Here is a 9,938-nt window from a genome sequence, read left to right on the forward strand (position 1 = left end):
GGTATAGAAGAAATGTACCTCAACACAATAAAGGCCACATATGACAAACCCATAGCTAACATCATATTAAGTGAGAAAAAGTTGAATGCTTTTTCTCAAAGAACTGGAACAAGACAAGGATGCCACTTAGAATCAAAAAATGAAATCAGTAAAGTAGCAGGACACAAAAATTAATACACAAAATCAGTAGTGTTTCTATACACCAATAACAAACTAGCTGAAAAAGAAATCAAGAATGCAATTTTATTTACAATAGTCACGCCAAAAATACCTAGAAATAAATTTAACTGAGGATGTAAAAGACCTCTACAAGGAGAGTTCAATCGGTAGCGGGAGCGGAGAGCTGACCCCAGAGAGCCCTGGGCAGCCCCACCTCCGCCGCCGGCCTAGTTACCGTCACACCCCGGGAGGAGCCGCAGCTGCCGCAGCCGGCCCCAGTCACCATCACCGCAACTATGAGCAGCGAGGCCGAGACCCAGCAGCCGCCCGCCGCTCCCCCACGCCGCCCCCGCCCTCAGCGCCGCCGACACCCACCCCGGCACTACCGGCAGCGGCGCAGGAAGCGGTGGCCCGGGCGGCCTCACATCGGCGGCGCCTGCCGGCGGGGACAAGAAGGTCATCGCAACGAAGGTTTTGGGAACAGTAAAATGGTTCAGTGTAAGGAACGGATATGGTTTCATCAACAGGAATGACACCAAGGAAGATGTATTTGTACACCAGACTGCCATAAAGAAGAATAACCCCAGGAAGTACCTTCACAGTGTAGGAGATGGAGAGACTGTGGAGTTTGATGTTGTTGAAGGAGAAAAGGGTGCGGAGGCAGCAAATGTTACAGGTCCTGGTGTTGTTCCAGTTCAAGGCAGTAAATATGCAGCAGACCGGAACCATTATAGACGCTATCCACGTCGTAGGGTCCTCCACGCAATTACCAGCAAAATTACCAGAATAGTGAGAGTGGGGAAAAGAACGAGGGATCGGAGAGTGCTCCCGAAGGCCAAGCCCAACAACGCCGGCCCTACCGCAGGCGAAGGTTCGTTCCCACCTTACTACATGCGGCGACCCTATGGGCGTCGACCACAGTATTCCAACCCTCCTGTGCAGGATGAAGTGATGGAGGGTGCTGACAACCAGGGTGCAGGAGAACAAGGTAGACCAGTGAGGCAGAATATGTATCGGGGATATAGACCACGATTCCGCAGGGGCCCTCCACGCCAAAGACAGCCTAGAGAGGACGGCAATGGAGAAGATAAAGAAAATCAAGGAGATGAGACCCAAGGTCAGCAGCCACCTCAACGTCGGTACCGCCGCAACTTCAACTGCCTACCCAGATGCCCAGAAAACCCTAAACCACAAGATGGCAAAGAGACAAAAGCAGCCCATCCACCAGCTGAGAATTCGTCCACTCCCCAGGCTGAGCAGGGCAGGACTGAGTAAATGCCAGCTTACCATCTCTACCATCATCCAGTTTAGTCATCCAACAAGAATAAATATGAAATTCCAGCAATAAGAAATGAACAAAAGATTGGAGCTGAAGACCTTAAGTGCTTGCTTTTTGCCCGTTGACCAGATAAATAGAACTATCTGCATTATCTATGCAGCATGGGGTTTTTATTATTTTTACCTAAAGACGTCTCTTTTTGGTAATAACAAACGTGTTTTTTAAAAAAGCCTGGTTTTTCTCAATACGCCTTTAAAGGTTTTTAAATTGTTTCACATCTGGTCAAGTTGAGATTTTTAAGAACTTCATTTGTAATTTGTAATAAAAGTTTACGACTTGATTTTTTCAAAAAAGTCAACAAACTGCAAGCACCTGTTAATAAAGGTCTTAAATAATTGTCAAAAAAAAAAAAACTCTACAAGGAAAATTATAAAATCCTTTTACCACACTTACTCAACATTGTACTGAAAGTCCTAGCCAGAGCAAGCAGGTAAGAGAAAGAAAGAAAGGACATTCAAGTTAGACAGGAGGAAGTAAAATTATTCTTGTTTATAGAAGAAGACATGACCTTATACAGAGAGAAACCCAAAAACTCCACCAGAAAAAAAAAGCCACTTAGAACCAAAAAATGAAATCAGTAAAGTAGCAGGATACAAAAACTAATACACAAAAATCAGTAGTGTTTCTATACACCAATAACAAACTAGCTAAAAAAGAAATCAAGAATGCAATTTTATTTACAATAGTCACACCAAAAATACCTAGAAATAAATTTAACTGAAGATGTAAAAGACCTCTACAAGGAAAATTATAAAATTCTGATGAAAGAAATTAAAGTGGATGCAAAATGATACAAAGACATCCCATGTTTATGGATTAGAATTCATACTGTTAAAATGAATGATCATACTGCCAAAAGCAAACCACAGCTTCAATGAAATTCCTATCGAAATATCAATGACATTCTTCACAGAAATTTTTAAAAGTCCTAAAATTCTATGGAACTACAAAAGGCCCTGAATAGCCAAAGTAATCCTGAGCAAAAAAACAAAGTTGGAGATATCATACTATGTGACCTCCTACTGCAGCTATTGTAGCCAAAATAGCATGGCACTGGCATAAAAAGAAATGTATAGAACAATGAAACTGGCTGGGTGGGGTGGCTCATGCCTATAATCCCAGCACTTTGGGAGGCCAAGGTGGGAGGATCACCTGAGGTCAGGAGTTTGAGACCAGACTGGCCAATATGGTAAAAACCTGTCTCTACTAAAAATACAATAATTAGCCAGGTATGGTGGTGGGTGCCTGTAATCCCAGCTTCTCAGGAGGCTGAGGTAGGAGAATCGCTTCAATCCAGGAGGCGGAGGTTGCAGCGAGCCGAGATTGCTCCATTGCACTCCAGGCTGGGTGACTCCATCTCATAAAAAAAAAAAAAAAGGGGGCCAGGTGCGGTGGCTCACGCCTGTAATCCCAGCACCTTGGGAGTCCAAGGTGGGTGGATCACAAGGTCAAGAGATGGAGACCATCCTGGCCAACATGGTGAAACCCCATCTCTACTAAAAATACAAAAATTAGCTGAGCGTGATGGTACATGCCTGTAGTCACAGCTACTTGGGAGGCTGAGGCAGGAGAATTGCTTGAACTTGGGAGGCGCAGGTTGCAGTGAGTTGAGATTGCACCACTGCACTCCAGCCTGGTGACAGAGCAAGATTCTGTCTAAAAAAACCAAAAAAAAAAACAAAAAAAACAAAAAAAAAATGAAACAGAATACAGAACTCAGAAATAAATTCATATATTTACGGCCAACTGATTTTTGACAGAGGCACCAGAAACGTTCACTGGGGAAAGGACGGTCTCTTCAAAAAATGGTGTTAGTAAAACTGGATACCTATATGCAGAATAATGAAACTAAGATACCCATCTCTCACCATATACAAAAATAAACTAAAGATGAATTAAAGACCCAAAGCTATAAAACTACTAGAAGAAAACACAGGGAAAACCCTTTTGGACACTGGTCTGGGCAAAGATTTTTATGAAGAATGCACAGTCGACAAAACCAAATGCACAGGCAACAAAACCAAAAACAAACAAAGAGGATTATATCAAACTAAAAATCTTCTGCACAGCAAAGGAAATGATCAACACAGTGAAGAGACAATCTGCAGAATGGGAGAAAATATTTATCTGAGAAGGGATTAATATCCAGAATATACAAATAACTCAACTTAGTGGCCAAAACCAACAACAACAAAAATACAGTTGGCCCTTGAACAGCAGTTTGAGCTGTACAGGTTCACTTATACATAATCTTTCTTCTACCTCTGCCACCTCTGAGACAGCAAGACCAACCCTCCCTTCTCTACTTCCCCCTCCACCTACTCAACATGAAGACAGTAAGGATGAAAACCTTTATGATGATCCATTTCTACTTAATGAATAGCAAATATACTTTCTCTTCCTTATGATTTTCTTAATAGCATATTCTTTTTCTAACTTACTTTATTGTAAGAATAAAGTATATAATACATATAACATACAAAATAAGTGTTAATTGAATGCTTATGACATTGGTAAAGCTTCCAGTCAAGAACAGGCGATTAAGTTTTTGAGGACTCAAAAGTTGTATATGGATTTTCAGTTGTGCTGGGGGTTGAAGTCCCTAACCCTCACATTGTTTAAAGGTCAACTATAATATGATTTAAAAATTGGCAAATGTTCTGAATAGACATTTCTCTAAAGAAGACATGCAAATGACCAATGGGTATATGAAAAATGCTCAATATCAGTAATCATCAGGGAAATGCAAATCAAAATTGCAATGAGACATCATCTCACCCCAGTTAGAATGACTATTATCAGAAGAGAAAAATAACAAATGTTAGCAAGGATGCAGAAAAAAAGAGAATGCACACATTGTTGTTTAGAATATAAATTACTATAGCTATTATGGAAAAGAGTATGGAGGTTCCTCAAAAAACTAAAAAGTCTTACCACATGATTCAGCAATCCTACTGGGCATATATCCAAAGGAATGTTGAGGAGCTATCTGCACGCCCATGTTTATTGCAGCACTATTGACAATAGCAAAGATATGGAATCAACCTAAGTGTCCATCAAGAGATGAATGAATGAAAAAAATGTGGTTTTTATACAAAATAGAATACTATTTGGCCATAAAAAAGAATAAAACCTGTTATTTGCAGCAACGTGGATGAACCCGGAGGACATGTCAAGTGAAATAAGCCAGGCACAGAAAGATGGATACCACATGTTTTCACTAATACGTGGAAGCAAAGTAAGTTGCTCTCATAGAAGTAGAGAATAGAGTAGTGATAACTAGAGGCTGGGAAGTGAGGGTGGTGGAGGAGGGGGAATTTGACTAATGCATGCAAAATTATAGCTGGAGAGAAGGAATAAGTTCTAGTGTTCTTTACCCTGTAGGGTAAATGTAGTTAATAATAATTTATGCTATATTTTCAAATAACCAGAAGAGGGTATTTTGAATGTTTCCAACACAAAGAAATGCTAAATGTTCAAGGTGATGGATATGCTAAAAAAAAAACCTTGATTTTATCATTGTACATTGTATATAGATATTGAAATGTCACCTTGTACCCCAGGCAACAAATAAAAATTAACTCACAATGGATCGCAGATTTAAATTTAAAGGGTAAAACTGTAACTCTCCTAGCAAAAAATATAGGAGAGAAATCTTTGAAACATACAGCACGGTGGAGAGTTCCTTGTCGTAACAACAAAAAGCAAAATTCATGAAAAAAAGATAAATTTGGATGTCACCAAAACAATTTTCAAAATCTGACAGTATAAAACAACAATAACAATAATTCAATTAGAAAATGGGCAAAATACATGAAGAGACATCTTGTCCAAACAGGATATACAGTGGCAAATAGCAATGAAAAGATGTTCAACATCACTAACTTTTATGCAAACGCAAATTAAGACCATAAGGTATCACTTCACACCTATTGAAACAGGTAGAATAAAACATGTTCACAGCACTGAAGTTGGCAAGAATTCAGAGAAACTAGATCTCTCACACATTATTAGTGGGAGGTGTATATGACACACCTATCTGGAAAACAGGCAGTTCCTAAAAAACTAAATATATGCTTACCATATAACTCAGCAATTACACTAAACTAAGTAACACTCTGGCATTTATCCCAGGAAATCAACATTTATGTCTGCACAAAAAAAGCTACTATACAATTGTTCACAGTAGCTTTATTTGCAATAACCAAAAATTGGGACAACAAAAATGTCCTAAAATGGGTGAATGAATAAACAAACCTTGGTACATCCGTGCCATAGAATACTACTCAGCAATAAACAGAAATTAACTACTGATACATGCAGCAACATGAATAGACCTCACAGCATTACACTGAGTGAGAAAAAGTCAGTATCAAAAGATTACATACTGTGTGATTCCATTTCTATAACATTCTCAAATGACCAAATTGTGGGGATGGAAAACAACTTAGTGGCTGCCAGGGGTTACAGATGGGGAAGGGAGGGGAGTAGGGATGACTAGAAAGGGATAGCATGGGGGAGACCTTTGTGGTGATAGAATAGTACCATGTCTTGATTGCGCTAGTGGTCGTATGAATCCACACATGTGATAAAATGAAATAGAACTATACACATACACATTGCACCAATGTCAATTTCCTGGTATGCTATTGCGTATTGAATATTGTGTATTTAGGTAAGGTGTAACAAGCAGGTGAAACTAGCAGAAGGATACAAGAGACGTCTTCGTACTATCTTTGCCACTTTATATGGATCTATAATTATTTCAAAGTTTAGAGGTTTTTAAAACAGGTAACAATAATTCAATGCCTTTTCATAATAAATATTCTTAGCCAACCAGGAACAAAAGGGAACATTCTTTTGAATGTTATCTATGAAAACCTATGGCAAATATCATACTAAATGGTGAAAATAGTGAAAGTATTCTCTGTGAGATGGGAATGAGGTAAGGATGTTTGCTATTGCCACTTTTCATTCGGCATTGAACTGAAGGAACCAGCTTGTGCAGCAAAGCAAGAAAAAGAGACAAGAAGTCTAAAATTTTCGAAGCAAGAAAAACAACCATCATTATTCACAGATGATATTACTTGTGACCTATGAGAAAATCTAAAATAATTTACAGACATATTATAAGAATTGAAAACAGTTTATGAGAATAGATCGTGGGGACAGATTTTTAAAAAATGAAAATAAATTTTAAAAGAAATAGAAAATAAAAATTTTATTTAAAAAAAAAAAAAAGAAAAGAGAGTTTAGCCAGGTCACTAGACACTAAATTAACAGCAAAAAGAAATCTACTGCATTTCTACATTCCAGCAAGAGATAATGAAATTTTTTTAAAGATACCAAGAAATATACATTAACTAGGGGTAAACCTGGCAAAGAGCTCCAAGATCTTTAGGCATGGAAGTATAAATTATAAAAAATTTTGAATAATATTAAAATAAAGAGAGAACAGTCTATCAATCACAGGTGGGAAAACTCAATGTTATAAAGATGTTAGTTCTCTTCAATTTGATCTATAGAGTCAATGCTATCCCAGTTTTATTTATTTATTTATTTAAAGACAGAGTCTCACTGTGTTGCCCAGGTTGGAGTGCAGTGGCGTGATCTCAGCTCACTGCAGCCTCCGCCTCCTGGGTTCAAGCGATTCTCCTGACTCAGCCACCCAAGTAGCTGGGATTACAGGCATACGCCACCATGCCTGGCTAATTTTTGTATTTTTAGTAGAGATGGGGGTTCACCATGTTGGCCAGGCTGGTCTCGAACTCCTGACATCAAGTGATCCACCTGCCTCGGCCTCCCAAACTGCTGGGATTACAGGCGTGAGCCACCTCAGTCAGCCCCATCCCAATTTTTAAACCACAGAAAGAAATATTATAGAATTTAATAAGCTGGTTGTATAGTTTATATAGAAGAACAAAAGGACTAACAACAGCTATGACATATTTGAAGAAGTATTGGGTGGAGATGAAGGGAGGTACCCTACGAGAAATGAACACATACTATAAAGCAATCAATGAAGGCAGTGTAGTGATGACACAGGAATAGACAAGTAAACCAATGGAAACGATTAGAAACGCCACACACAGATCCATTCCTGTTAGGAGACCTGATGCATGGCAGAGATGGTATTGCAGATCGGTGGAGAAAGGATGGGTTGTAAATTCAATTAGGAAAATCGGGAATATGTATGTATACCAGGAGAAATGTACAAAATATTCATAGCAGCATTCACTGGGAAGCAACCCAATTATTCATCAAAGTAGAATGTATACATAAGCTGTGCTACATTCATTTAATGGATTTTAACAATGTAAATTAACAAACTTAGCTACGCTCATAAACATAGACGAATCTCACAAACATAATAATATTGAGTGAAGAAACAAGTCAAAAAGAATACCTACGACTGATGCCATTTATCCAGAGTTTAGAAAGAGGCAAGCCTAAATGATACTGTTTAAGGATGCATACATAGATGATAAAATTTAAGAAAAGCAAGGAAATGGTTATAACTAAAATCAGGAGTGTAGTTATCTCTGGAAGGAGGGAAAGAGGACTAGGATCAGAAAGGGATACTGAGGGAGCCTCAAAGGTACTGGCAATGTCCTGTCTCTTAAGTTAGGTGGTAATTGCTAATATTCTCTAGATTAAAAATGTTTTATATACTCATATTAATGTGTATATGTGTGCTATATTTCACATTTTAAATTATTACACATACCAAAAGTTTTAAGTACCAAGTTTTAGATACTATAATGCCATATAACTTCTCACCTATCAGATTGGCTAAGCCCCAAAGGCCAACATACTATGTTGGCAGAGTGTGGAAAAACAGACATTCTCATTCACTGATGAGAGGAACGTGTGAATTTGACAATCTCTATCAAAATTACAAGTGAGCATAAAACAGATATATTTTCACCACATGTGCTAAATTATGACTATGCGATGGTATTTGTTGTAGCATTGATAGTAATAGCCCAAGGTTGGAAAATCAATGGCCATCAGTGGCTGGGTGCAGTGGCTCAGCCTGTAATACCAGCACTTTGGGAGGCTGAGGCAGGCAGATCACTTGACGTCAGGGGTTCAAGACCAGCCTGGCCCACATGGTGAAACCCCATCTCTACTAAAAAATAAAAAAAATTAGCCATGTGTGGTGGCACACGCCTGTAATCCCAGCTACTCGGGAGGCTGAGGTGGGAGAATTGCTGGAACCCAGGAGGCGGAGGTTGCACTGAGCCAAGATTGTGCCACTGCACTCCATCCTGGGCAACAGAGTGAGACTCCATCTCAAAAATAAAATAAAATAAAATTAGCCTGCGTGGTGATGCACATCAGGAATCCCAGCTACTCGTAGGCTGGGGCACGAGAAACGCTTGAACCCAGGAGGCAGAAGTTGCTGTGAGCCAAAATCTGCACTCCAACCTGAGTGACAGACCAAGACTCCACCTAAAACAAAAAAAAGACCACCGGTAGCCGACTGGCTAATTAAAGGATGGCACACCCATTCTTTAACATACACAGTGGAGTGTATGTAGCCATTTAAAAGAATGAGGCAGCAATTTTTTTTTCAGGAAAACTCTCCAATATGTATTTTTAAATGAGAAAAGGAAGATAGTAAAACAATGTATATTTCTGCTTAGTTTGTCTCAAAAATATTTATTAGTATAGAATATCTCTAGGGAAAAAAATCACACAAGAAATTGCTAATATTGCTTGCCACAAGAGAGAATGACTGGGTAATTGGAGAGTGAGGCTTAATTTTTAATATATACACTTCTGCATCTTAATTTTGTTCCAAGTCAAGTAATACCTACTAATAATTATGACAGTCGTGGTGATGATGATGATGATGATGATGACTACAAGTGATGAAAAAGAGAATCAGGTGTATTGAGACTGAAATCCCAGCTCTGCCACTCACGAGTGATCATTGGTAAATTGCTTAACTTTTTGAAGGCTGTCCCTCAAATGAAAACATCGGGGGATCATACGAATCTCCCGGGCCGACTGAAAGTAGGTGCTCAACACACATGCGTCACATGCATACCGTGTATGTACGGTGTTTGTCAGTGTGCCCGGCACATGGTAGCGCTCCACAGATGGAGCTTGTGCTGCTGCTGCTGCTGTTGGAAGACATCTGTCTTGTCAACCATTCTGGATCTCTAGGACTTCAACTTGGGGACAAGGTGCTCTTCCCTGAAGCGAGCACCATCTTTGCTTCTCTGACACCTGAGGGAAAGCTCAGGGGGGAGCCAGCATTTTTGAGGTCTCCTCTCCATGTCCAGTGGCTGGGCCCCTGTCACCACCTCTAATTGGGATGGGGTGTGGTCCCTGGAGCTCCCAGGTATGCATCGACCTGTGCCCTGTGCACATGTGGCACTCCAAACTTTACATTACTTGTGGGATTAGCAGGGCCCTGGAGTAACTAATG

At 39.6% G+C, this 9,938-nt stretch overlaps 1 pseudogene; it reads left to right on the top strand.

Annotated features, from left to right (window-relative positions):
- Positions 1-351: 351 nt before the first annotated feature.
- LOC115935865 (Y-box-binding protein 1-like) lies at positions 352-1,851 on the top strand (annotated as a pseudogene).
- Positions 1,852-9,938: the final 8,087 nt, after the last annotated feature.

Source organism: Gorilla gorilla, chromosome 13, assembly GCF_029281585.2.
Source record: "Gorilla gorilla gorilla isolate KB3781 chromosome 13, NHGRI_mGorGor1-v2.1_pri, whole genome shotgun sequence".
NCBI lineage: Eukaryota > Metazoa > Chordata > Mammalia > Primates > Hominidae > Gorilla > Gorilla gorilla.